The 26,814-nt window shown below is 43.7% G+C and overlaps 2 protein-coding genes and 1 long non-coding RNA gene across 4 annotated transcripts in view; 2 read left to right on the forward strand and 1 right to left on the reverse strand.

The window, feature by feature from the left end:
- LOC134738006 (uncharacterized) overlaps window positions 1-26,814 on the reverse strand; it is a 347,768-nt gene that overhangs the window by 271,364 nt on the left and 49,590 nt on the right. The gene's annotated exons all lie outside the window — the stretch shown is intronic.
- LOC129011217 (phosphatidylinositol 3,4,5-trisphosphate 3-phosphatase TPTE2-like) overlaps window positions 1-26,814 on the forward strand; it is a 716,449-nt gene that overhangs the window by 209,377 nt on the left and 480,258 nt on the right. The window lies entirely within an intron of this gene.
- LOC134738012 (uncharacterized) lies at window positions 4,245-9,110 on the forward strand. Its single transcript, XR_010123489.1, has 3 exons — window positions 4,245-4,793; window positions 8,237-8,438; window positions 8,808-9,110. It is a non-coding gene; the product is annotated as an uncharacterized LOC134738012 (long non-coding RNA).

Consider the following 26,814-nt stretch of genomic DNA (forward strand, 5'->3'; position numbering starts at 1 on the left):
CAGGCATGGCATTGCCAACGCAATTTGTCTAATGTAGCGTGGTCACTTTATTCTGGACCCATGCAGTGGTGGATTGGACTCCTCGGCCAATGAGAGCAGATTTCCACAGAGCCTACTTGGCTTAGAATTAGGACATCCAAGAATATTCAGAGTTGGAAAGTAATTTTGAGATTGTCTATCCCATCTTTATTATTGGACAAGGAGAACACTGAGGACCTAGGAAAGTGGGTGGCTTAGCCAAAGGCACCTGGCGAGTAAAGTCCCACAGCATCTGAGAGCTGGTATTGGAACCCTTGTTCTCGAATACTGTTTTCTCCCACCATCCCAGAATCCCTGCAGCCTGGCACCGTGCCTGGTAGAGCAACACACAATACATGGTTTCTCAATGAATGCATGGTTACTAAAGGGGTGTCGGGCACTGTTCTAAGACCTCTGCATGTTTTAACTCACTTACTCTCCCTACCAGTTCAGTAAGGTAGGTCCTGTTACTATCCTCCATCTCCCTAGGCAGACAGAAATTAAGATATTTGCCTAAGAAAACACAGATAGAAAAGGACAAGGTCGAGATTTGAACCCAGGCATGCTGACTGCATCTGGGATCTTACACAAGGCGCTGTACCCACAATGAAAGGATGAAAACATAACATCTATAACACTGAAGGAGAAGGAGAGGAATGGGGAAGCAATTTAAGAACAACAACAAAATAGAAACTGAGTGTCATATAAGTGTACAAGATTTTCACAAAGACACATGCTTTGTAACATATATGCATATGAATTGTGGGCTGATTACTCTGTGCTGTATATGTAAAGCGTACACCCTTCAGGCTGCTGGAGGCTGTAGGTTTGTTCAGACTGTAAAATATGACAGGGCACAACATTGGCATCCTTGGCATATAAATTTTGAATTACAGCAACTGGCATTATGTTGTTTATAAAAATTGAATTATGAATGTAAAATAATAGTCATAATAACCAGCTTCTGAAAGGTAGCTAGCTAAACTGACTTAATGTTTAAATGCTGGGGTATATGATCACAAGAAGTGAGCGCTGTTATTGTATGATCTGTCACACAGATTTTTTTTTAGAAGAGGTTACACTTCGTAAGTGACTGAATTCATTTCTTCAGTTTAACAATAAAAAAATGCATATTCTCCATTTTATATACAAGTGAAAAATGCATATCCTCCTTAACCTTTTCTCCTATCAGGTAGTATTAAACCTTTACACACTGGTTAAGAACCATCATAAATTAATGGTGTGCTACTGTTATTATATTTCACATATTTTCTCTTATGTACTCTTTAGAGTTCTATTAAATGCATTTTAAAAGTTCTTAGGGTTTGTTTTTTGGGGGTAACTATGAATTGCTTCTACATGTTAAAATTAATTTAAACTAAAAATGCATATCTGGTTTGCATATTAGACAGCTAAGCTTACAATATGGTCCTTGTAGTGTCATACAATTTCCCCTTACACTAAATTGGAAAGTTATCTCTGGGCATGCTGCTATTTCTAATGCCACCACTGCCACTGCCAGTAGTAGCCTTAGTGATGGCTTCTTGGAAATCTCCCACTTGGATACTTGGACAGAGCTAGTTTTGTTAAACTTCACATTCATCTATCTAAGATGGCTGCAGATGGATTTGCAGTTCTCTTTAAATCCACCCTGAAAGATTTCTGCCCTTTTCCCGGCTAAATGAACCAATGGTCTCACACTGCATAGTTGCTGTGGGGTGTGATGGGAACTCCGGGCTTCTGGCCTTGGAAGTGGCAGACGAGGGATCTCTCATGGTGTCCTTGACCTGACCCCTCTTTGTGGGCTTCTTCACCTCCTCCTCCATGCCGCCCTCTCCATGGTTCACGGTGGCCCTGAGCACAGGGTGCCTGTTCTTCAGAGTGTCCCCACAGGGCAGAGCCGCCCAGGAGCCTCCCGTCAGGCCAACGACACAGAGGCAGCTGTGGCTCTCTCATTTTTACAGACTCTGTATGCCTCAAGCACATAGATACTCCATAATAACACTTCCTTTGTGAGTTCACTGATGTTTGGAAAATCCCTTGTGAATTCCTACTTCATGGCATTAACAAGAATCCATTCCTGAAAATGTGAATGGTTCTGTTGGTTTCAAACAGCCATCAAGAAAACTAAGGGGTTGTTTTGGTGTCTTAAAATTCTTGTCTGAGTCTCAGTGGCTGAGACAGCAGCCCCAAAATCATACAGAAGTGAAACCCAAACACTGTCTTCCTCACGTCAGCAGATTCCAAGGACGCAGGATGGAGCCCCAGGTGTCTTAGACAGCTCAGCCCCAAAGTGGGTGCTCCTGGGACATCTAGTGGCCATAGAGAAAAATACGCCCACCGTGGGCCCAGGTAGCAAGGGAAGTCTATAAGGGTGCTTAGATATCAAGTGCATTCAACCTCCCCACTTTTAGCCAGGTAAGAAAGCTGCGATCCCAGGTAAGAACGGCTTGCCCAATTTCACATCTCCAACAGGAGGTGTTGGTACTTACTTCTCATATATCACTTCTACCCGAATTTTGTTATGCAGGAACTCCACGTGAATCAGCCACGCAATGAGTGGTTGAGAAGTTTTAGCAGCCTAGAGTTCACTAGGTATTTGCATCAAATGCAGTGATTTTCCAAATTCTACTACACATTCCTTTGTAGATCACGGCACTGAGGCAGAATCCTAGCTCTGAAACTCTATGCTAACTTACCTCCTGCAAGGCCTTTCCTGAATTCCACGATTATAAAATGTAAGTAAACAAAAATGTTCTTGCTGCTCAGACACTTGATGCTTTCTATCTGAAACAAGAATATCACGGAGAAAAACAAGTTTGTGCTCTAGGTACTGATAGGTCTCAGAAAATTGAAACAAAACAGTAAAAGAGAATTCCTATTTTTCAGCCCAAAGAGCAGCAGGAGAGAAGAGAAAATCCAAGAGAATTGGGAATTAGAGCTGTTGTGCAAGGTAGAGAAAGGAAAAATCAAAAGCCAAGGTTCCCAGTCCCAAAATATCCTTGCAGGAAGCTAAGTGGAACAATTTTCCACAGAAAGCATGAGACATGTCGTATAAATAATGCGGTGGGCAGGGCACAGTGGCGGGGGGGTGCGGGGGCACAGCGGCGGTGGGGGCACAGCGGCGGGGGTGGGGTGGGGTGGGCGGGAGGATCCCCTGGAGGCACCGGGAAGTGCTGCACGGGCCCCTGAGCTGCTGGCTGCCTCCCGCCACAGGAACGCAGTCGTGGGTCCAAGGCCAGGATGTTGAATATTTATATTCTGCGTATAAAACATAAAGATTGAGAAATTTAGACACACTGTACTGTGTCCAAAGAGTCCTTAAACTCACATCCTTTCCATTTTCCATGTTCTCTTGTCACCAGGCCAGTATCCACAGCCTGGCTTTCATTTGGAAACGGGAGGGTGAGGAGAGGTGCTGTGGTGGAGATTCCTCACAACTGCCCGGAACATTAATGTCTCACATCATTGGTTTAAAAGAAAAAAAATACATATATTTCTTTTTATCAATAGTTAGAACCCTGAATGAAAGTGTTGGTCATTCTGAATTTTCTAAAATTTATTTTTATTTTTTTAATAATAGTTTATTGTTGTCGTTGTTGTTTGTAGAGATGGGACCTCTTTACGCTGCTCAGCCTGACCTCAAACTCCTGGTCTCAAGCAATCCTCTGGCCTCAGCCTCTCAAATTGCTGGGATTATAATCCTGAGCCACTGCACCAGGCCTATTTAGAATTCTAATATACAACTGATTCTTAATGATAACCAAGAAATAAAGACTTGGAGCTCAAATTGTGCCCCTGAGGCCTGCGATTCTTGAAAACCGTGCTTCCTCCTCCCTTTCTTCCATTTGGAATTGTGTTAAGCACAGAGACCTGAGGAGCCCGGACACAGCACAGGATGCTGGTGTAAGAAGTCAAACCCTGCCTCCAAACACACTCCTCACCAGCTGGTAGGGCTTCAGTGCATGCAGAGGAAGCGAAAGGACTGGCAAGGTGCCCAGATGAGGTGGGAGGACCAGAGCCAGGACGTCTGAACCTGGTGAGGAGCTGCAGGGGTGGGCCGGGGCTGAGGAGGAGGAACAGGTGCCGGGGAACTCCTAGGACCCCAGGCTGGCGGCCACTGCCTCCTCTGTCCCTTGGGCACCTCCCTCTGCCCTGCCCTGCCCTGCCCTGGAGAACATAACTCTTAGCAGGCTCTTGCAGCCTAGACTTTTGACGGCACTGCTGCCTCTGACTCCAATCGCTACCACTTTCCCCCTAAAGCTCCCACCTCTGAAGATTCGCCTCATATCATCTCCTCTGTGTAATCTCTTCTCAGCTTCCCCTTGCCCCTAAGTCCCCACCCCTCCATCCCCAGACAGGGAGCATTATCTCCGCTGGCTCCACTCTACTAGACCAGCAGAGAGACAGAGGAAGCATTTACTCCCTGGCTTCATTCTGTGGACCACCCACTGGGCATAACCTCCTCCCCTAAGGGTGGGGTGTGCATGAGTGTGTCCCAAGTGCCATCGCCCAGGCAGGTGCAAGGACGTGTGAAACTGGAGGCGACAGCCTGGCAGGCTGTACCTGGAGTGGCTGAAAGGAGATAGGGAGGGATGCCAGGCAGTCCTTAAGGGGACCTGGGGAAGCTTCATCTTCAACCCCAGACAAGGGTCATTCACCTGAAATGCCAGGACCAGGAAGTCCTGCCGGCTGCAGGCACAGCCTGTCCAACGTGATTGGAAATCACTTCCTGCTGTTCATGTCCTCTTGGAAGGTCAGGTGACCGCAACAAGGTATGTGCTGCGTGGAGACTGGGGAGGGGAACTAGGGTCTCCAAAAATTTCAGGAGGCTAGCCCCAGCAGTGCTCACTTGGAGTTCATGTGCTCAGTGACATTCATAAAAGGTGGGGGAAATCCGGAGAAGGAAAGAGGTGCTCCCACAGCCACCCAGCTGGCGGATGGCAGATATGGGTCTAGAGCCTGCTTAGCTCACAGTACACTCACCTGCAAAAACAGCTGGAAAACCCTCAGGTAACACAACTCAGATATTTTAGTACTGAAGTTAGCAAACAGCACATTCTTTTGAGAAGTGGGTAAGGCCTCCCAGGACAGTAAAGCTGTACCAGTTTAGGATGCTTGCCCCTTTATTTGGGTGTCTGAGTGTTACACAAATGACTGCCACTACCACACGTGGTGGGTGGCACGAGGCACCTTGGCCATAAAGTCCTGCCAGCGCGCGAGTCACAGACCATGCTCAGCATTATGCATGGTGCCTGCATTTGGAGCAAGACAAAGGCAAGTTTTAGAAAATGCCTCCACATCCCTGCATTGGAACTTCTGGCTGAGGCACAGCATGGAAAATGCCTTCGCCTCTTGTGGATTCTTGCCCAGGGCTGAGACCTGGCCAGCTGCCATGCTGTGTCCTGGGTGCTGCTCCAGCTAGACGCCAGCTGGGTCCCTCCTCCTTTCCTGTCTGTGTGCCTGACCAGGGACAGTGGCCTCTAAGCTATGGCTCCTGGGTCTCGAATCCTATACAACATGAGGCAGCCCATCCGTGCTGTCTGTTTTTGTTTTGTTTTGATGCTCTCCTCTTATAACAAGGATATTTGATTTCTTGTGAGGATGAGTCAAGTGGGTAAATTTGGCTCCGGAAACTGACTCGTCAGCGTTATCAGATTTCAAGGAACTAGAGTGCATTAAAGATTTTAGTCTTTTGTTACCAACTAAAAATCAACTGTTTTTTAATATCTATTATACTTAACAGTTTCTCATAAATTCATGGCCCATATCAATACTGTGACTTCCCCAGATTGTTCAGAAAGAGTCTGAAAGGTCTGGCGCGGTGGCTCACACTTGTAATCCCAGCACTTTGGGAGGCCGAGGTGGGTGGATCATGAGGTCAGGAGTTTGAGACCAGCCTGGCCGCACAGCGAAACCCTATCTCTACTAAAAACACAAAAATTAGCTGGGCGTGGTGGCGGGCACCTGTAATCCCAGCTACTTGAGAGGCTGAGGCAGGAGAGTTGCTTGAACCGGGGAGGCAGAGGTTGCAGTGAGCTAAGATTGTGCCACTGCACTCTAGCCTGGGCGACAGAGCAAGACTCTGTCTCAAAAAAGAAAGAAAGAGTCTGAAAATGTCTGCAAATGGAAAGAATCCAATTTCCCTCTTCTTGGTTTGTAAAGGGCCCTGCAGATACTGTCTGTTGGCTGCATGACAGACACTTGAGGTATCTTCTTCAGGATATTTACACATGTGGTGCGCATGCCTTGCTGACAAATAGATCGTCCACTCCCTTCACAGTCCATCAGTTTCGTGTTTTTAGTAGCCTGAGGTTGGCACCATTGCATGTATATTACAGACTCCTTATACAGGCCTCCTAGATATTGTATGCACTGCTTAAGTTGCATTACAGCATGTTACATTTTAAACTTTACTGTGACCACTGACACCTTCTTAGGTGTAGTCATGCACTACTTACTAATGGGGATACATTCTGAGAAATGTAGGCGATGTTGTTGCTGTGTGAACAATACGGAGTGTACTCACACAAATCTAGATAATGTAGCCCAGCACACGGCAAGGCTGCACGTTGTAGCCTATTGCTCCCAGGCAACAAACCTGCACACATGTTACTGTACTGAGTACTGTAGGCAGCTGTAACACAATGGTAAATATTCGTGCATCTAAACACATCCAAATGTAGAAAAGGAATAGAAATGTGGTATTATAATGTCGTGGGGCTGCTGTCCTGTATGCGAGGCATCAATGACTAAAATGTCATGCTGGGCACAACTGTATTGCTATTGTTACTGCTGCTGTTGTTCATATTTTACAGCAAAGCAGACAAAACAACTGGAGAATCAATACACTTGTTTTAGGCTCCTCATCATGTCCAGGGTTAGAAGACTTTAGGCATTGCTTATCTTTTTAACCTTAATCCTGAATTTAAGTAACCATTTGGTAGCCCCTGTGTCTACTTCATTAATACCAGTTCCTATCCCAATTAATTTCCTTTTCATAGGTCCTTTTGGTTTGTTTTGTCATTTTTTTCTTTGAGTTTCTTAACATGAATTCTGACTTGTAGTTTTAATTTTCTTCTATAATAAAGAAGGTATCTGAAGCTATTTCCTCTAAATATAACTTTTCCTGGATGCGATAAATTTGCTACGAGGTCTTCTAGTTTGAATTACTATTTCTTTAACTTGGAATTTCAGCCTTGACTTCTCCTTTGCTTTAGGGACACTTTATGAGAGTGCACTCTAATATTAAACAGTTCAGCTTGGGTCTTTATACAATTTATTTATCTATTTTTTTATTTTGATCAGAGACTGATGACTCTAAAATCTCTACTTTCCTGAACTATTTGAAATGTTTTCATCATCAAGAACCTAATTGAATTTTAGAAATTTTATAAAGTACAAAGGAGAAAAAAATAAGGGAAAGTTATATATTCTATATTTGTAGGATGTAAATTTTATATGTATTATTACATGAAATTATGAACGTAAGATCCTCTTCATCCTTGATTACTTATGGTTTACTAGATCTACTAAATTATTAAATGAAAATATTTAAAATCATTCATTATATTTGTGCTTTACCAACTTCTGTTTATATATTTTTATTAGCTTTTGCTTTATATGTTTAGTTACATGTTGCTTTGTATATTATACTGTATCTTATTTTCTAAACAATATAAGGTAATGCTAAAAATGCAACAGTCATCTGGGAAATGCAAATTAAAAGCATAGTGAGACAACACTACACCATAATGTGTGATAGTGAATTTTATGTGTCCATTTGACTGGGCTGAGTGATACCCAGGTGGCAGGTAAAATATTATTTCTGGGGTGTGTTGAGGGTATTTCTGGGAGAGATTAGCATTTGAATCACTTGGCTGAGTAAAGACCCACTCTCCCTAATGTGGGAGGTGTTGACCAATCCTTTGAGGGTAGGAATAGAACAGAAAGGCATCAGGGAGAGTGACCTTGGCAAAAAGGACATCTGTCTCCTACCCTGGGACGTCAGACATTGACACCTGGTTCTTGGGCCTTTGGGCTTGGACCAGGACCTATACCACTGGCTTCCTTGTTTCTCAGGCCTTTGGGTTTAGACAGGAACTACACCAGCTCTCCCACATCCCCAGGTTACAGACAGCAGATCCTGTGCTTCTCAGCCTCCATGATCACATGGGTGAGTTCCTCATCATAAGTCTCTTTCCATATATCTATACAGATTCTATTGGTTCCGTTTCTCTGGAGAGCCCTTGCTAATACAAGTGAAAAAGCCAACATGAAAAAGAGATAAAATACCAAGGATTGATAACGATAAAGAGGAACTCCCACACTATATTGGGAGTATAAATTGGCACAGCCACTTTGGAAAACTAATAGGATTTACTAGAGCTGATGAAACTGCCTTTGCAAAATTTTTAACGGTAAGAGAAATTTAACCTAACTAACTCCATCTTGCTTCTATTCTCACAAGCTAATTGCCTTTGTTAACTTTAAAACAGAGAAGGTAACAGTCCCTCCCTGAAACTAACTCCCTCCTTGCTCAGGGACTGAAACTGCCTTTGTAAAATGAATGGAGGGCCACAAGATTAGGATTTTGGGAGGGGTCTGAATTCTACTAAGATGCAGGCTTAAATGATAACCAGCCACTGTTCTCTGGCTTGCTTTTCTATAATTCCTTGCCTCTTAGGAGACGTGGCCAGAGGTCACAGGATTGGTGACTTTTCCAATTGTTCCTATAGATAACACTGCTTTTATATTGCCTAAAATTGTTATTCTGAGATGTTTTTCAGACTTCTGCATTCTGGCAAATGAATGACTGCACCTGACCCATGACTCATGACTCAACCAGTCCAGTGGACACCACCCTGAGGTGGACTCAGTGCACCAGGACCATTTTCCACACCCCTATGATTTCATCCCCAACCAATCAGCAGCACTCATTCCCTAGCCTGCTGGTCACCAAATTAGCCATGAAACCCATGAAACCCCTACCTAGCCTAGCCTCTGAGTTCTGAGAGAGGCTGATTTGAGTAATAAAGTAAAAACTCCTGTTCTGCTTGGCTAGCCCTGTTTATTAAACTTGTTCTCTACTGCAATACTGCTGTCTCAGTGAACTGATTTTATCTCTGCAGTGGGCAAGAAGGATCTGGTGATTACACTGATCAATATGCATACCTTCAAAGCAATTACATCTCTAGGTATATATCCAATAGAAATGGGTGTATGTTTACCAAAGATGTACAAGAATGTTCATATCAGCTTTATTCATAAAGTCCTCAAACAGGAAACCCAAATTTCTTTCAATAGTACAATTAATAAATACATTCTGGTATTATACGTTGGACATCTATACAGCTACAGGAACTAACAACAAACTCGTGCTACCCACACATCATGGATAAATCTTGCAAACATATTGAGTGAAAGAGGCCAGACACGAAAGAGTACACACCATATGACTCCATTTATGTAAAGCACAAAAATAGGCAAGACATTAGCCTGGGCAACATAGCAAGACCCCATCTCTACAATTTAAAAATTAGCTGGTTGTGGCGGTGTGTGCTAGCTACTGTGGAGGCTGAGATAGGAGGATCATTTGAACCCCAGGAGTCAGAGGTGTCAGTGAGCTATAATCACACCACTGCACTCCAGCCCAGCGACAGAGTGACACTGACTCTTAAAAAAAAAAGGCAAAAGAAATCAGGATAGTGGGTAACTTCCTAGGATGGGAAATTGACTAGGAGGTGACAGGAGGAGGGTTTCTGAGGCTGTTTCTTAACCTAAATGCTAGTACATGAGTGTTCACTGTAAAAATCCAGGCGGCTACACACTTGACTTAGACGCTTTTCTGTGTATGTGATATACGCCAGCAAAACTTAAAAAAAAAATCTAACACATGGTTCTGCACAGCATTTATTATGAAACAGAACATGCAATGCTTTGTATTTTTTACCACGTAGTAGAATTCAAATTTGAAGGAAAATTGTGCCAGGCACTGTGCTAATCCCTTCTCACAAATCACTTTAATTGTCCACGTTGCCCATTGAGGTGGGTACTATGATCCCATTCTCCAGATTAGGGAAATGAGTCTCAGAATGGAATCAGTTCGTCTGAGACCACACACCTGCCACCTGACCATGAGGAGGTGAGGAAGGCAGCCCGGTAGGCCGAGAGCCTGCAGTTGGAACAAATCACAGCAACCCTGTGGCTCAGCCTGTGTCTCTCTGCAGAGCAAACATGATCTTTTCCCATGTATTTTATGGGACTTGCTTGGCGATTCTTCACAACTAAAATGAAGCCTTAGCATTCTTCCGTTGAACTTCTCGACTTCCCTTGAGGACTGATTTTATTTCATGACCGTTTGTCATGAGCCTGGTATTGTTTACAGTGTCATTTTACACACTAAATTTCTCCCATAACAACATTTACTCTACAATGTTTGTAATAATTTAAAAAACATGTATTATGTGACCTACCTAATTGAATTTAATAATCTTACAGCTTGTTTAGGGCATTTGATGTTTTCACGTCGCAGCAATTTAAACTGAGAGAAGAAAACGTTTATGCAAAATGCCTGTTTCCAAAACCTTTGGCTCATACTAAAAGGTGCGTATAAAATAAGGCTAAAATGCAGAACTTTTTAAAACCTCATAGAAGGAAAAGAAACATAATACAAAGGTCATGGTTAAAAAAAAGGCTAAATGTTAAATTTAGCTCTAAGCTTTCTGGAAGACAAGAAGAACATAAATCTTCTTATCTGATAAAAGGAAATAGATCAGTTATTCAAAGAAGACAATCTTTCAGGTACAAATTTCCAAGAATGCCACAGAAACGTACAACTTTGTCAGAAGGATTGGCAATGAGTGATATAAGTTATACATAGGGTGATATTCAAAAATGTCATTGTAAGAGGAAAATCTTACAAACTCAGCCGCCCTGGATTTTATTTTTAGAGAGGGAGTTTAAGAGAAACACAAAAGAATAAAGGAAGAAAGGGAGGGTTTGAATTTTAAAAGGCTCACAACTTATTTCTCCTATCTAACTGTAACTTTGTACCCACTGACCAACCTCTCTTCACTCTGCCTACCCCCACCCCCACCCCCTCCTCTGGAAATCACCATTCTATTTTCTGTCTCCAGGAGATGAATATTTTCAGATTCCACATGTGAGTGGGATCACGCAGTATTTGTCCTTCTGTACCTGTCTTATTTCACTTAACATAATGTCCTCTAGGTTCACCCACATTGCAAATGACTATAGTTAACAATAATGTACTGTATATTTCAAAATAGCTAGAAGAATGAACTTTGAATGTTCTTATCACAAAGAAATGGCAAGTATGAGATGATGGATATGCTAATTACCCTGATTCGATCATTAAACAATGTAAACATGTATTGAAACATCACAAGGTACCCTATACATTATCATGTGTCAATTGAAAATTAAATCAAAAAGAGGCCAGACGCAGTGGCTAACGCCTGTAATCTCAGCACTTTGGGAGGCCAAGGTGGGCAGATCACGAGGTCAAAAGATCGAGATCATCTTGGCCAACATGGTGAAACCCCGTCTCTACTAAAAATACAAAAATTAGCCGGGCGCAGAGGCAGGTGCCTGTAGTCCCAGCTACTTGGGAGGCTGAGGCAGGAAAATCGCTTGAACCCAGGAGGTGGAGTTTGCAGTGAGCCATGATAGCGCCACTGCACTCCAGCCTGGCAACGGAGCAAGACTACGTCTCAAAAAAAAAAAAAAAAAAAAAAGAAACAAAAGAAATTAAATCAAACAAACAAAGACAGCAGAGGCCCACCAGGCCATCACTGTGGTGTGGCTTTGCAGCAGAGCAGCTCCGGGCCAGGCTCAGGCAGCCACTCCCCAGGCAGGGCAGGAGCCCTCCACCTTCCGGGCTTTAGCTTCTCATCATGGAAGAAATGGAATTAGTACTTTGCCTGACTGCCTCCTGGTCAGAGCACCCTGTGAAAAGCAAAATGCTCCACCAGTGTAAATCCATCATCTTACCTCCAAGCAGCACCATCAAAATGGAAAAAAATTAACCCCGCTTCCCAAGGTTGGGGAGCAGTTAAAGTTGCCACCCACCATTCTCCTGGCAGTCCTTATTTTGAGGGTGACTTCATTTGTTCCACTTACAGTCATTTCCAATAGAGTCAGGAAGGGTATTTAATAGGAAATCTCAGTGTGTGATGAATCAGCACAGAATCAGGAAAACGTGCGGCGAAATATGACCTTTCACTACGAGCAGGCCATGCCCAATATTTCGTCCTTTCCCTTTGGCACGAGGCTGTCAACAACAACAACAAAATTCCCTCAAAGTTACGAGAGACATAAAATTTGGGGACAAATTCACTGAGGCCTTTATTCTCCAGAAAAGTATGTTGTTTTCTCCAAGCTGACAATGGTAAATTCTAAGCTGGAGATTACCAGTGAGCTCAAGACTCTGTGTGTGCAAGATGCATGTGCACGGAAGTGTGTGTTCATGGGTGTGCGTGTGTGTAACCATCAATCAAGGTCCAGAACCTGGGAGGTGCAATGTTCTCAGTGTTCTTTTCCCGAGTATCCCCATGGTTGCTACAAATGATTTCCCAATCCATCAAGCTGCAGGGACCAGTGCTGCTGAGATGGGAGAAGTGGACGCAGTGTTTGGCCACAAAAAAGGGCAGCATCCATCACATAAGCACCTGGACTCCTAGGCCCCACCCCACTACTCTTGGCCGTGCAATCCCCTGCATGTTTGTCATAGCCAAGACGCATGTCCAAGGCGAGGCAGCTAAGGGAGAGGAGTGATAAATCACCAAGCCAGAGAGGCGGTGCGGAGAACACCCAGGCCAGCCGCTGCTGATGTTCCTCTATGTGACCCAAGCTGAAGGAGAGACGTGACCTCGCCAACACCTGAAACACACACTTGAGATTTAATGAGTTTGTGTGTGTTCCACTCAACTGAGCCAATACTGGCATTATTCACTAAGACACACATTGCGAAAGGGTTCGTTATCAACTCAGCCTACTTGAGGATATATTTACGGAGGTATTTTTATACATTTGTGTCATTCTACCAACTGTAAACCTAAACAGACAGTAGGCTTCTGAGGAACTATTTTTAAATGCACGTTTCCAGTGGTGTTTCTCAACATGGGATTCTCAGACCACGTGTTAGAATGAACTGGGAGAGCTTGGTAAGATGCAGATTCTTGGGCTCCACAGCTGGCCAAGTGAGGCAGCCTCTCTGGGATTCACACTTAGGGATTTCTGTCTTTATCAATCTCTCCCAATTATATGCATGCACTTTGCATTTTGAGAAGCTCTCCCCTTTGAGTTAGTTCAGTAAGGTTTACCCCCTGGTGATGAATACACCAGCTGACCGCCCGTGAGCCAGTGCTCTGAGAAGCGAGTTAGCGCATGGGTGTGGACGTGCGCTTCTGTCTGAGATGTGAGTTAGTGCATGGTGGTGGACGTGAACTTGTGTCTCTGATCTCAGTGAATCGTGAGGATCGGCACCAGTGGCTTCACACAGCAGCCTGGTTTGCTTTGGAAACAGAAGCACCGTGAACATGCAACATCTCAGAAAGCGGCCTATGGATTTTTCCACAAAGGCTAGAACTGCATCGTTGGCTTTCCAACTTGAACTTTTACATTTTGTGTTCATTTTTCCTGTGTCTCCCATTCAGCTAGGGTTGAACATTTCCATTGAAACCAATGGAGCTTATCCATCAGCCTCAGGGCAAATAGTATCTCCCTAAGATTTAGGAGTAAGAAAAGAGTCACAGAACGACCTTCTGGACCCTGCTTTCTCCCTCACAACCCACACTAGGTGGTCATAGCCAACTCTCCTGTGACACAGAGGACACCGCGCTTTCTCAGCAAATGTGCCTGAAGGGAGCTTGCGCTGCCCCTAGAGTTGGTCCACCTGCCTTGAAATGTGACACACGTGGCTGCTTCTGTGCCCCACACAAACCAACAGCAAGGAATTCCCTGGTACACTTTCCAAACTGGCTTTAGGCAACATTTTTCAAACAGGATAAGGAAAAGGCGAGGACTGTGTGTCAGATACATTCCAATTGACCGTTACGCCTCACTCTGATTCCACCTGCTCTTTGCAAAGCTTCCATTGGTGGCCAAGTCCTCTCTGCCCTTCGCTCGGCTGAGGTCAGCCTTCCCTTACCTGTCTCACGCTTTCCCACCTTCCTTCTAGACATGGCTTGTGTGTGACCTTCTCCTGGGCTGAGTGAGAATAAATGGGATGCCCTGATCCACCACTCATCCTGACAACTGCCTTTCCCCAGCCCAGCCCTCACCTCCCTTCTTTTCTACTTTCTGATAGATATTTTCCCACTAAGAAGAAGAAGAATGAAAAGAAAACATTTTCTAAACATCATCATGATTTCTGGCACAACTGCATGTTTATCTGTGCTTCCAACATCGTTTAACCTTTGACCTACAAGGTGTTTGATAAAACTGATACTTTTTGTTTAGCTTTATATATTATATGACGATATCTTTCACACCCTGTGAGATTTCTATTTACATGTGAGATTCTGATTCTGAGTCATTTAATTTGGACATAGGCATCATAGATTATGCTACTCTGACCTGGGTCAAAATTTGTCAATAGGGAAAATGAGTTTGAGAGAGAGAGAAACAAAAACCCTTTATCTATAAAATTCAGGTTGAAACATCCTTTATTAAAAATCCAAATAACTTATATAACAATTAAATTGCCAGGAGATTCTTCAAAACATGCCACCTTTCATTTAAGAAACAAGCGTCTCCCATTTTCCAGTGTGGTTTTGAGCTACTGTGGGTTGAATCAGGCTAAGTGGATAGGGCTGCACCATTTCAGTCACATCCTACCCCCATCCCACAATGTTCCTATAGATAAGAGCACAGGCAGGCATTGTGATTTTGTTGTATTTGTTGTTTCACAGTAAAACTGCCTTAATTGTGCTTGTCCACATGCAGCTGTAACCATGTGACCCACCAGCACCTGGCCTCATTGTTCGTTCCCCCTAAGTCTCCGAGTCTCCCTCAGGGGCTTCCCAGTGGGCAGCAACTGCAGTATTTTAGCTCGCGGTGCTCTAATCTGAGCAAAAGCTGCTTGTGTTGGGCCAACCACAATCTATCCTCAAAAACTGGGAAGAGTTTTATAAAGGAATGACAGCAAACAATCAGCAAAAGCTGAAGAGAAGAGCCTCAGACTACTAAAAAATTTAAAGCTGGGGTGCCTTGAAGCCACCCTTTTCCCCCTTTCAATTGGTACAATTTGGATCCACAGGAGAGGAGACCTAGTTGGATTCTCCTCAAGTCATTTCTCCTCATGAAAACTGAACTTTACAAAATTGGTGCTTGGCAGGCTTTGTGTTGTGGACCCTGTCTCCCATAGACCCCAAGACTCTATTTACCCTTGCCTTCCAATGTCCACAGTGTCCTGGTGGTAGCCTCCTCTCCAACCCCATCTGTGTGTCTGTAGAACACAAAAGTGTAGTTACACCTGGTTTCCTGTCAAGGGTGGTGCTGTGAATTTCTACACTCCATACTCTAATGACTACTTGGCATGCTCTTAAAAATATATAGACAGATGCTGTTGGTTGAGCCATGTACCACCTGGGAGGCCTCAAGACTTTAACTTCTCAAGCCACTGATTTCCTAATTTGAAAAACCAGGTTTGTGAGACACACGGGGCCTTTGTCCAGAACTTGATGCACAGACAGCACTCAGTGGAGGTCATCCCCCTCCTCCCCAGGCCGAAACCCTGACTTAACGCTCTCTCCGGTTTTGCTGGCATAGGGCACTCGCCATTTGGTTTGGCCACCCAGCATCTCAAGCTTGTCTGTGTTTGGGGGATTTCTGCCAAATGGCCTTTAGTGGAAGTTTTAGAGGAACTGCTACTTAAAATGATCATCTGAATATGCTCACCTCACCAAACGGTGCTTGTGATTGGCCAAACATTGCCTGGCTTCAGTCTTCCTTGCTCCTAGAGCAGCTGCATGCAGCCTGGGCTCCACCGGTCAGAAAGGCCCTCACCATACACAGGAGTGAGTGGCCCAAGAAGGGAAGGTCAGAGCTCAGCCTGTCTTTGGTGGGGACAGTGCTAGAGGTAACTGAAAGTGTGCTTTCCTGGAGCAAATGTGATATCATTATGACAGCATTGATAGCTGTTCTTAAATCAAGTTCTGGTACAGAAAACAATGCACAAAGCCAACTACAGAATTCCCCCAACCCCAGTCACATGCAGGATTGGGAGAACAAATGGCAACTTACAAAAGGCAGAAAAGAAACTCAAAACCTATGGACCCCTCCAGTCCACAGAACAGCAAGAGACAAAAGGAAGAACAACCAGAGCAAGAACTAAGAAACGACCCCTCGAGGCCCAAGAATTCCTATTGAGAGTGAGAAAGAAAAGTGCCCTTTTATGAACTTGATAATAAAAGAAACCTAAATAAGTCAAAGCGCTTGCCAACTTTTAAATTCTGATTTACCAGATGCAGAATTGTGATTTGCCAGATGCAGAATTCTGATTCTGCACATTCTAAAGACTAAACTTGTGAGAAGCTGCAAATCTGCTTCCACTATATTTGTGCTCTCTTAGGAAGGAGGCCACTGAGGCTCTCCCTACAATGTCCCTTCCCACCAGGCTTCCCTCCTGCCGCGAAAGTCTGCAAGGTGGAGCTATCAACACCAGGTTGGTAAGTTAAGTAGTAGCTGGTGGAGGGATGACCAACAGCTGCAGCCACAGCCAGGCGCAAAGGCAGAATTAAACGTGGAACAATCAAGACAGTGTTTCTAGCGCTGTGGTGACATCATACACCATGAACGTTTTATTCATTGTGTGCACAGAGCAGAGAAGAAAGGTTCACTAATTATAGAGAGGCAGATCAGGGAGCAATCCAGATTTTCTAACAAGCCTGCACTCTGGTTTGTGGTGGTGTAAACAATAACTTTTTTAATCGTCTCTGATAGAAGGTATGTGAGCACTGGAGCAATGACCACAAAACTGCCCCTATTTCCCTGCCTGTGTCACGGGGCTGCCTGTCTGGGCCATTGCCTGGGATGAGCAGGTTTCTCTGGATTTCTGTGCTCCCTTTTAGCCAAGACTAGAATTACCTATGATTGGTGGAATGCAAAGTCCTAAGAGTCCCCAGGATTCCACCCAATTTTTTGATGTTGTGCTTCCTTATTATAACTATAACTCCTGCATCCTAGTGAGCTGTGAATTAGATCAGAGGTTCAAGAACTCCAGCCCATGGGCCAAATGCAGCCCTTGCTTGTTTCTGTAAATAGAATTGTTTGGATACGAGGGGCCAACTCACTTTCCTGTTTGTGGCTGCATTCGCGCAGCAATGGCAGAGCTGAGTCATCACCACAGAGAACATATGACCTGCAAAGCCTAAAATCCCTACTCTCTGCACTTTACCAAAGACGTTTGCTGACCCTGAGTTGGATGCTATCTTGCTTCTGAGCACAAAGAGAGGTTCCCTGCTAAAGTGCTGCAGTGATTTGTCCTGCTTCCCTGGTACTAACTGCTGTGTGCATTGGAGGAAACAGAACAAAAACTCCCTTCCCAACACAGACTATGTTGGAATATCAAAAATAACCAGATGGTTGGGACTCCAATGTAAACACAGAACAGAGGGAACTAAAGCCCACTGGCACAATTGAAGAAGGATTTGCTTTTATAGATGTGGCCTTTTCTGATCCCATTATAGCAGATATTGGGTTTAAGAACTGTAAAAAAAGACCACAGTATATATTTGTTAAAAATCTAGCCTAGTTGGCTGGGCACAGTGGCTCACACATGTAATCCCAGCACTTTGGGAGGCTGAGGTGGGTGGATCATGAGGTCAGGGGATCGAGACCATCCTGGCTAACACGATGAAAACCTGTCTCTACTAAAAAAATACAAAAAATCAGCTGGGCGTGGTGGCGGGTGCCTGTAGTCCCAGCTACTAGGGAGGCTGAGGCAGGAAAATGGTGTGACCTGGGAGGCGGAGCTTGCAGTGAGCCGAGATTGTGCCACTGCACTCCAGCCTGGGCGACAGAGCGAGACTCCATCTCAAAAAAAAAAAAAAAAATCTAGCCTAATTGTTACTAACCTTTTACTGGGGGGAAAGGAGGAGTAATATTTCTGAAGAATGATATATCCACAATTTCACTTACAAGTTCTGGGGGTTCATGGGCCCCCAATAAGCTAATCCACAAACCCCAGATTAAGAAACTCCGATCAATTTTTTTGCTTGCTGTGGGAAAAACAAACTTTAAAAGTGTTAGCCAGCTGGGCACGGTGGCTCATGCCTGTAATCCCAGCACTTTGGGAGGCTGAGGCAGGTGGATCACGAGGTCCGGAGATCGAGACCATCGTGGCCAACATGGTGAAACTCTGTCTCTACTAAAAATACAAAAATTAGCCAGGTGTGGTGGTGTGCACCTGTAGTCCCAGCTACTCGGGAGGCTGAGGCAGGAGAATCGCTTGAACCCAGAAGGCAGAGGTTACAGTGAGCTGAGATCGTGCTATTGTACTCCAGCCTGGGGAACAGAGCAAGACTCTATCTCAAACGAATAAATAAATAAAGTCTTAGTCAAGAACCTGTTTTCTTTTCTTTTTTTTTATAACTTTTTTTTAGTATACTTTAAGTTCTAGGGTACATGTGCACAACGTGCAGTTTCTTTACATATGTATACATGTGCCATGTTGGTGTGCTACACCCATTAACTCATCATTTACATTAGGTATGTCTCCTAATGCTATCCCTCCCCCGTCCCCCCACCCCATAACAGGCCCCGGTGTGTGATGTTCCCCTTCCTGTGTCCAAGTGTTCTCATTGAAGAACCTGTTTTCAATTAGCTTAATTAAAAATTAGTAAGTGGTTATCTGCCAATTAATTTAAAATTGACAGCATCAGCCAGGCGCGATGGCTCATGCCTGTAATCCCAGCACTTTGGGAGATTGAAGTGGGCAAATCAGGAGGTCAAGAGATTGAGACCATCCTGGCCAACATGGTCAAACCCCGTCTCTACTAAAAATACAAAAATTAGCTGGGCGTGGTGGTGCACGCCTGTAGTCTCAGCTACCCGGGAGGCTGAGGTGGCAGAATCGCTTGAACCCAGGAGGCAGAGGTTGCAGTGAGCCGAGATTGTGTCATCTCAATCAATCAATCAATAAAAATTGACAGCATTTACTAAGGGCCAAATGAGTGGTACCGACAGTAACGTTATCTGAATTGAGAAAAGAAAGAGATAATTGTTGTTTAGTAAGGTGAGGGCAGCCTTCACAGAAGAGATGCAATTTGTCTATAATTGCGAAGTTTTAGACAAGCAGGAGGGAGCAGGGAGGGCTGGGCTGCAAATGTCTTCAAGGCTCAGAGAGATCTCGTCCTTGGGTGTCTCCCTGTAGGCCCCAGGTGGCGGGGGAGCTAAAACATCCCTAAAAGTCACCTAAAGAACGTTCAGGTGTCTGTTCCAGGTTCTACAGTGCACCTAACCAGTAAGAAACCACACTAGTCAAGAAACTCAAGCTAACCTGCTGTTATCTAAAAAGTCTGCTTACATACTCCTCCTTTTTCCATTTCCATACCTCTGTGAGGCCACACAGTCTTCCTCTACTTCAGCCAAGGCAACACATTGTAACAAATTCAGCCTAAATGCAAGAGCAGATAAGGACAGTCCAGCTGTCTTCCATTAACCCTGACGCCAGGGAGATTTGCAAAACACCAAAACACTGTCGTTCTTCTTACTCATTGTCTTTGGGGCTTTGGAAAATATAGATACTTTCATAAAAATATGGAATTTATGTAATGGAATTTTTATTGTGCTTTTAAAGTGAATACGTATTTTTGAAACTTCTCAATTTTAATTTCTAGTATTTTAAGTATTAGTAGATCTAGCCCATCAGAAACAAAAGCTGCATAAGATCCTCAGGTTTTTTCTTTCTTTCTTTTTTTTTTTTTTTTTTTGAGACAGGGTCTTACTCTGTCACCCAGGCTGGAGTGCAGTGGCGTAATCTTGGCTCGGTGCAGCCTCAACCTCCGGGCTCAAGCGATTCTCCAGCCTTAGCATCCTGAGTAGCTGGGATGACAGGCATGAGCCATGATCACTCTGCTAATTTTCGTATTTATAGTAGAGATGGGCTTTTGCCATGTTAGCCAGGCTGGTCTCAAACTCCAGACCTCAAGTGATCCACCCGCCTTGGCCTACCAAAGTGCTGGGAGAACAGGTGTGAGCCACCTCGCTCAGCCAGATCCTCAGTTTTTGAGAACATAAAGGGGCCCTGAGACTGAAAGTTTGAAGAGAACCATTGCTTTATATAAACTAAGTACAACTCAATGACACGCCTCCCGTGAATCAGGTTTTTCGGGCCTGGTTTTCTCATGTTTGTTTCTTATTTTTTTCTGAGTTAGGCTGTGTGCCCAGGAACCCAGAAAACCAACCTGTCCTTGTGGCCTGTAAAGCTCCTAACATTCTGTTCCAAGTCTCCATGGCCAAAGCTCAACCAAGGGGTTTAAGAACACCATATAGGCCAGGCACAGTGGTTCACACCTGTAATCCCAGTACTTTGGGAGGCCGAGACAGCAGATCACTTGACCCCAGAAGTTCAAGACCAGCCTGGCCCACATGGCAAAACTCGTCTCTATTAAAAATATAAAAATTAGCTGGGTGTGTGGGTGCACACCTGTAATCCCAGCTACTCAGGGCTGAGGCACGAGAATTGCCTGAATCTGGGAGGTGGAGGTAGCAATGAGCTGAAATTGCACCTCTGCATTCCAGCCTGGGTGACAAGAGTGAGACTGTCTCAAAAAACAAAACGAAACAAAAACGTATAGAAAGTAAACAATGCCCAATAAAGTATAGGATGTTGATTTCTTAGAATTTCACTATGAATGTGATATTATTCGCCAGTTAACTCATGTCTTTTGAGATAAATGTTAAATAAATGAAAGTTGATGTGTCATGCAGAGCTTTATTTCTTGGCAAGAAAGCTGATGGGGTAAAGATGGCCACAGTTGCTTTGAATTTAGCCTGGCCCTGTGAATGCTTAAGCCATAGATTATGGCAGAGTGGTGCTGTGCCCATTGTCAGCTCAGCCTCTTAGAAGACTGATGAGAGCTTTTCCTTCTGCTCTCTGGGGACTATCACTCCTACAACTCTGCCTCTCAGCCCCTGCTGCTGTGCTGTGAAAATCCCAGACCATACAAGCAGCCACGTGTAGGTGCCATACCCACTGGCAGCTATAGGACTGAGCTTTCATGGAGGCTTCCACCTGGTGAACCTCCCAATGACTGTGGTCCAAGTGACATCACAAGACTAGGGCCCAAGTGACCTTGGTCCACGCACAGAACTCTGGGGAATAATAAAATGGTTGCCTTAAACTATTAAGCGTTGTCTGGTTTGTCATGCAGCAATATATGTTATATATATATAGAATTTGGGAAGACACTGCTTGAATTGATCACTTTCTCTATTAAGACCTCTTAGGTACATTAATCAACAAGTGCTACAGATCCTGAAGTAAGCATTTTGCATAAGTGATTGGACCCAACCAGTTTGATGGAAAATTTGGTCTCCTACCTTATTTTTGATCCAGAGCACAAGGGATTATTAACTTTCTTTTCCATTACACTCCTTCACTCAGCAAGCACTGTGTTGAGCGAAGGAGATTATCAGGTTATACAAAGAAGGTTTCCTGGGGTTTGAAATTTAGATTGCTGACTTTCCTACTTGAGTTCCCTTCTTGCCCAAGACCATAATTCCAGGAATTCCCCATCATCATCCCAGGAGTCTAAACAGTCTTTTAAACAGCTGCTAAATGTCGACGGTCTCATGATTCCTTAGAGGAATTCTTCTGTGGGTGGAGGAAGCCACCCTTATGGCTCTTAATCAAATGTTGAAAGTGTGCCCACAACAATGACTGGAACAGAGTGGAATCTTCAGAATTGCGATGCAGATAAAGGGTCTCCTCTTCCATAAATAGTGACTTGCTACAGAAAAACACTATTGCCTTCTTCTTTTCTGTTTAGTAAAAAGATGATTGTTGATACAAGATAAAAGCCAAATAAGCTTTAATAGCCAAAAAGTTGCTCCGGTCTCCTGATTTCCCTTTCCCACGTTTCCCCTGGCACTGACTTCCTGAGGAAGTCACACAGGCTGGATGGCAGGGCTCATCCGTCACATGACGGAGGGACACGCAGCCAGGTGGAGGTGATTGCTCCATCAGCACACTACGCAATCTCCCCCTACTTCACTGTGCTTAGCATGAGATGGGGGACACTGAGCACTCACAGCCACTCAGTGCCACACCAGGTCACCACTGCAGGCTGGGCAAGGATCCACAACTTTCGTGAGCCCCCTTGAAGCTGAGGCCTGGAATGGTTGCTGTGTGCCAGGGTTCTCCCCGGGTCTTCTTCCAGGTCAGTCCGAGCTGAAACCAAGAGGTTAGCAGAACATTCTGGGTGGGGGAAGGTACCAGAGAGACCTCTGTGCACAGCCAGCATTCACATACTCATTAATGGAAAAGGAGAGTTCATCTCTGATGCCACGAGGATCTGGCCATCAAGAACAGAGGGAAATGCAATGTGCCCCTCTAGCCCTATCAGAAACAAATACAGAGGAGCCTCTCCATGCGTGCCTCCTGACTTGATTGCTTTTTTTCTTCTACACTTGACTGCTTTTGTTTCATTTTTATTAGATTTTTGAAATTCTATGTTCTGAGCAGTTCTGTCAAATTTGGTGGCTTCACACAGAGTGGGAGGTTAGCTAAGTGGTCTTGCTTCCAAATGATACTCAAACCTTGCAGGTCTGGGGACTTTCACCTGCCACCTAACATCAAAGGACTTAGTGCAGGCCTCCGAGAGACAGATCTTTTTAAAAAATTAAATTAATGCTTTATGTATCTAGAAAAATATATGAATGTTTATTGTCTACATGAAAAGTATTATATTACACAAACCTTTCCAATCTACCCAAAATGAGTGAGACAAATGAGTCATTCTCCCTGGCCAGGACTTTATCAAATGCCCCAGTATTCCCAGTGTTGGTGACCTATTAATAGAAAACAAATATTAAGTCTCAGACCTACTTACTCAACTAAACTGAATTGTAAGAATAAAAACTGGACCTTGGACTCTGGCAAGCCATTAGGGTAGGGCCACCCCAATGTAGTGAGCATATTTAGGTTTACTCATATTTAAAAGTTTAGTCACATTTTAGGGCAAACTTAACTCTCAAATATAAAGTTATTTTGAAGTTATTCTGCTCGTGCCCTGGATTTTCCCATGTTCCTGAAACTCCAATGCCTTATTTTCAACCAAAATCTTCTATACTCTCCATTACTGCAGAAAGGATAGGGAAGGAAACTTTCCTTGCAGTCAGCTGCCCTGTGAACCCAACATATTTGTAATGACTCCTTATGAAATCTCTGGCAGAGACAGAGCTGAACTGATTCCAACAACATTCCATTTCCTCCTAATGCCATATGAGTGGTTGTTAAGAATAATACCATGTGGATTGTTTAAGAAGAAATATTCCTATGATACTTGTTACAGCACAGTGAGAAAGAATTTATTCATGACCATTGCAATGGGTATAGGGACCACTGCAATGTGGTATTGCCATAGGGGAGAGAGAGCAGGCTCAATGTTGAATACAGCATGGGCAAGTGGGAATCTATAGCCAAGGAGCAGGGTGGGAGTCAGTGGACAGAAAATCACTAAGAGGAAATGTCAGGGTGAGGTGGGGTTGTAGCTGAACCAGCCTACCAAAATTCTTGCTGAAGACAAGCCAGGTGATCAGATGTCACCTGGGGGATGGTGGAGGATAATCAGACACCAAGCATGGGGTGTTCTTACTAAACTGACTTACCAGGGTTCTTGCAAAAACTGAATTTACCAGGTACCAGGTACCAGGTACCAGGTACCCAGATGGGTAGCAGAAGATTCAGAAGCTTGAGTAAAGTTTGGCCAAGCAAAGAATCATTGTCAGAACTCAGAACACAGAGGACAACTGTGGGTGAAGAATTATCCAAAAATGAAGGAAAACACTGACCCAAAGAAGGAACTCACCTAATGTGATAGCTTGTAAATATGGTACACAGAATATCTTGGAAATCCAGAGGGTGTCCAAAGTAAATATCCTCTGCTCTGAAATTAACTGCAGAATGCTGGATGTAGCTATAAGAAAGATAATTTTCTAGTGTTGACTGAGGATTGTTTAAGGGAGAGAGAAGGTCCAAGATTATAAATTCCCCAAGGGCAGGTCATATGAGGACTTAGCTATTTTTGCATCTACAGTGTCTGACATAAGCTCAGTATATGTTCACTGTTTGACCTATTCTGTAGTAGAAGTCTCGGTTATTAAAAATGTTCATTTCACCAGATTTTTCATGGCTCAAAGGCCACTTAATTTCTTTAAGTTACTTAACTCTTTGTAATTCCTGCCAAGCATATGTCTAGTCATAGATGTGTTTTCCCCACTGTCTTGATATCTGGAAAGATCTGGGAAAGTGGACATAAGTTACCGAAAAGGACTCTCTCTCATTGTGAACTAATACATTGGAAGTCTGGCGATGTGCTAGCATGAATTGGTGTGCTAGAGTCAGATCAACTCCAAAGAAACCAATGGAAGGGAGTATCCCAACCAGTTATTCTAAGGACCAGACCTTGGTCTGTGCTAAATGCCCTAAGAAACTGCCACAGACTGAGGTCCTGCCTAACCTACAGGCCAGTCCCAATGCTGGCATCCATGCCATCCATGAAAGGCCCTCCCCTCCGCAGCAGTTCTAAGCATGGTATCAATCAATCAATGAATAAATCAGCCACAACTAAATAAATTAAAATAAGCTTTAAAACCATTTGCTACTTTGAATGGTAGAAGATACTGAGAAATGGAAGAAAATGCAGTAAACTGGGTGAAAACATAGGCTTTGGAGACTAGAAGAGCTAGAATTGAAAGGTTATTCAAGTATTATTCTAAGATTGGTTGTTACTTTGTGGACTTAAGCAAATTATTTAACCTTTTAAAATCTCAGTGTTCTCTGTAAAATTAGAAAAATAGTATCCATTTCATTGGGCTGTGAGGATTAAATGAGATTACCTACATAAAGGTCTTTTCCATTGATGGCAATATGGTAGACTACAGATTCTAAAAATCCTCCCACTACAGAACACCTAAGAATATTAGAGTCAATTTTTTTTTAAAGAAACAAAACCCTTAAACATGTATGGCTGTAGTAGCAAGATAAAAGAATTCCCCTGAAATCAGGAATGAAGTCATAAGATAAATCCAGGGAAATAAGACATTGCTGAATACTCAGCCAGCCTGGGGTATCTTCCAGTTCTAGGGAGCTGGGGACATCTAAAGGTCTAGGCTCTGGGGCTGGGGCTTTAATATTAATGGAAACATGGGTGGGCAGGAGATTAGGGAAAAGAAGAACCAGAGAGCACCAGAAAGACAAGACACATCAAGGCTGTGCCCTCAGAGAAATGTCAAGGAGAGCATATGCACCCTACCCAAACTGTTGACAGGAAAGTGACCTGTCTTGGTCTTGGCTCTTAATGAAAGTCTCCTATGGGTAGGGTTTTCAGTTTTTCCAAATAAAATATGAAGTACAGGAGTTTATAGAGCAGTGAAACTCTTCCATCTGATACTATAATGGTGAACACATGCCATTACACCTATGTCTAACACCAGTGAATGTACAACACCAAGTGTGAACCCTAATGTCAACTAGGGACTCTGGGTGACAATGATGTGTCAGTGTTGGTTCATCAGCTGTAACAAATGCACCACCCTGTGGGGGATGTGGATGATAGGGGAGGGTGTGTGTGTGTGTGTGTGTGTGTGTGTGTGTGTGTGTATGTGTTTGTTAGGAGAAGGTAGGGCATATATGAGAACTCTGCTTTCCACTCAATTTTGCTATGAATTCCCATGGAATACTATGAAGCCATAAAAAAGAATTAGATCATGTCCTTTGCATGAACATGGATGGAGCTGGAGGCCATTATCCTTAGCAAACTAACTTAGGAACAGATAACCAAATACCACATGTTCTCACTTATAAGTGAGAACTAAATGATGAGAACATACAGACACCTAGAGGGGAACAACACACACTGGGGCCTATCGGAGGGTGGAGGGTGGGAGGAGGAAGAGGACTCAAAAAATTAACTAATGGGTACCAGGCTTTAATACCTGGGTGGTGAAATAATCTGTACAACAAACCCCCATGACACAAGTGTGTGTATTTAACAAAGCTGCACTTGTACCCCGAAATTAAAATATCAAAATCTAAATTTAAAAAATTTGCTGTGATTTCAAAAATGCTCTACAAAACAATCTATATGTTAATATATATTTAAAAATACAGGGTCCCCAGTTTATTAGAATTTTATGTAAATAACATACAAATTTTTTTATTGTTTAATTGAAATACAAATTTAACTGAACACTCTGTCTTTTTTATGGCAACCCTACTCCTGAGAATCTGTGGCTATTAGCCAGCCCTAACATGGATTTGGGTCTTGATTTCACACTAGTTGTCTAAAAAATGTAAGCTAAAATGTTTATATTAAATAGATCCAAATTTGTACTGTCCTGAGGCATCTGGTAAAAGCAAACAAAAATTATTTCTGTAAAAGATGCGTCTTTGCCCCAGACTTTAAAGCATTCCCACGAGCAGATTTTCAGAGGCCAGGTGTGTTGGCACATGCCTGTAAGTTCCAGCTACTTGGGAGGCTAGGTAAGAGGATCACTTGAGCCCAGGAGTTTAAGTTCAGCTTGGGCAACACAGTGAGACCCCGT

This window comes from Pongo pygmaeus, chromosome 14 (assembly GCF_028885625.2).
Source record: "Pongo pygmaeus isolate AG05252 chromosome 14, NHGRI_mPonPyg2-v2.0_pri, whole genome shotgun sequence".
NCBI classification, from domain to species: Eukaryota; Metazoa; Chordata; class Mammalia; order Primates; family Hominidae; genus Pongo; species Pongo pygmaeus.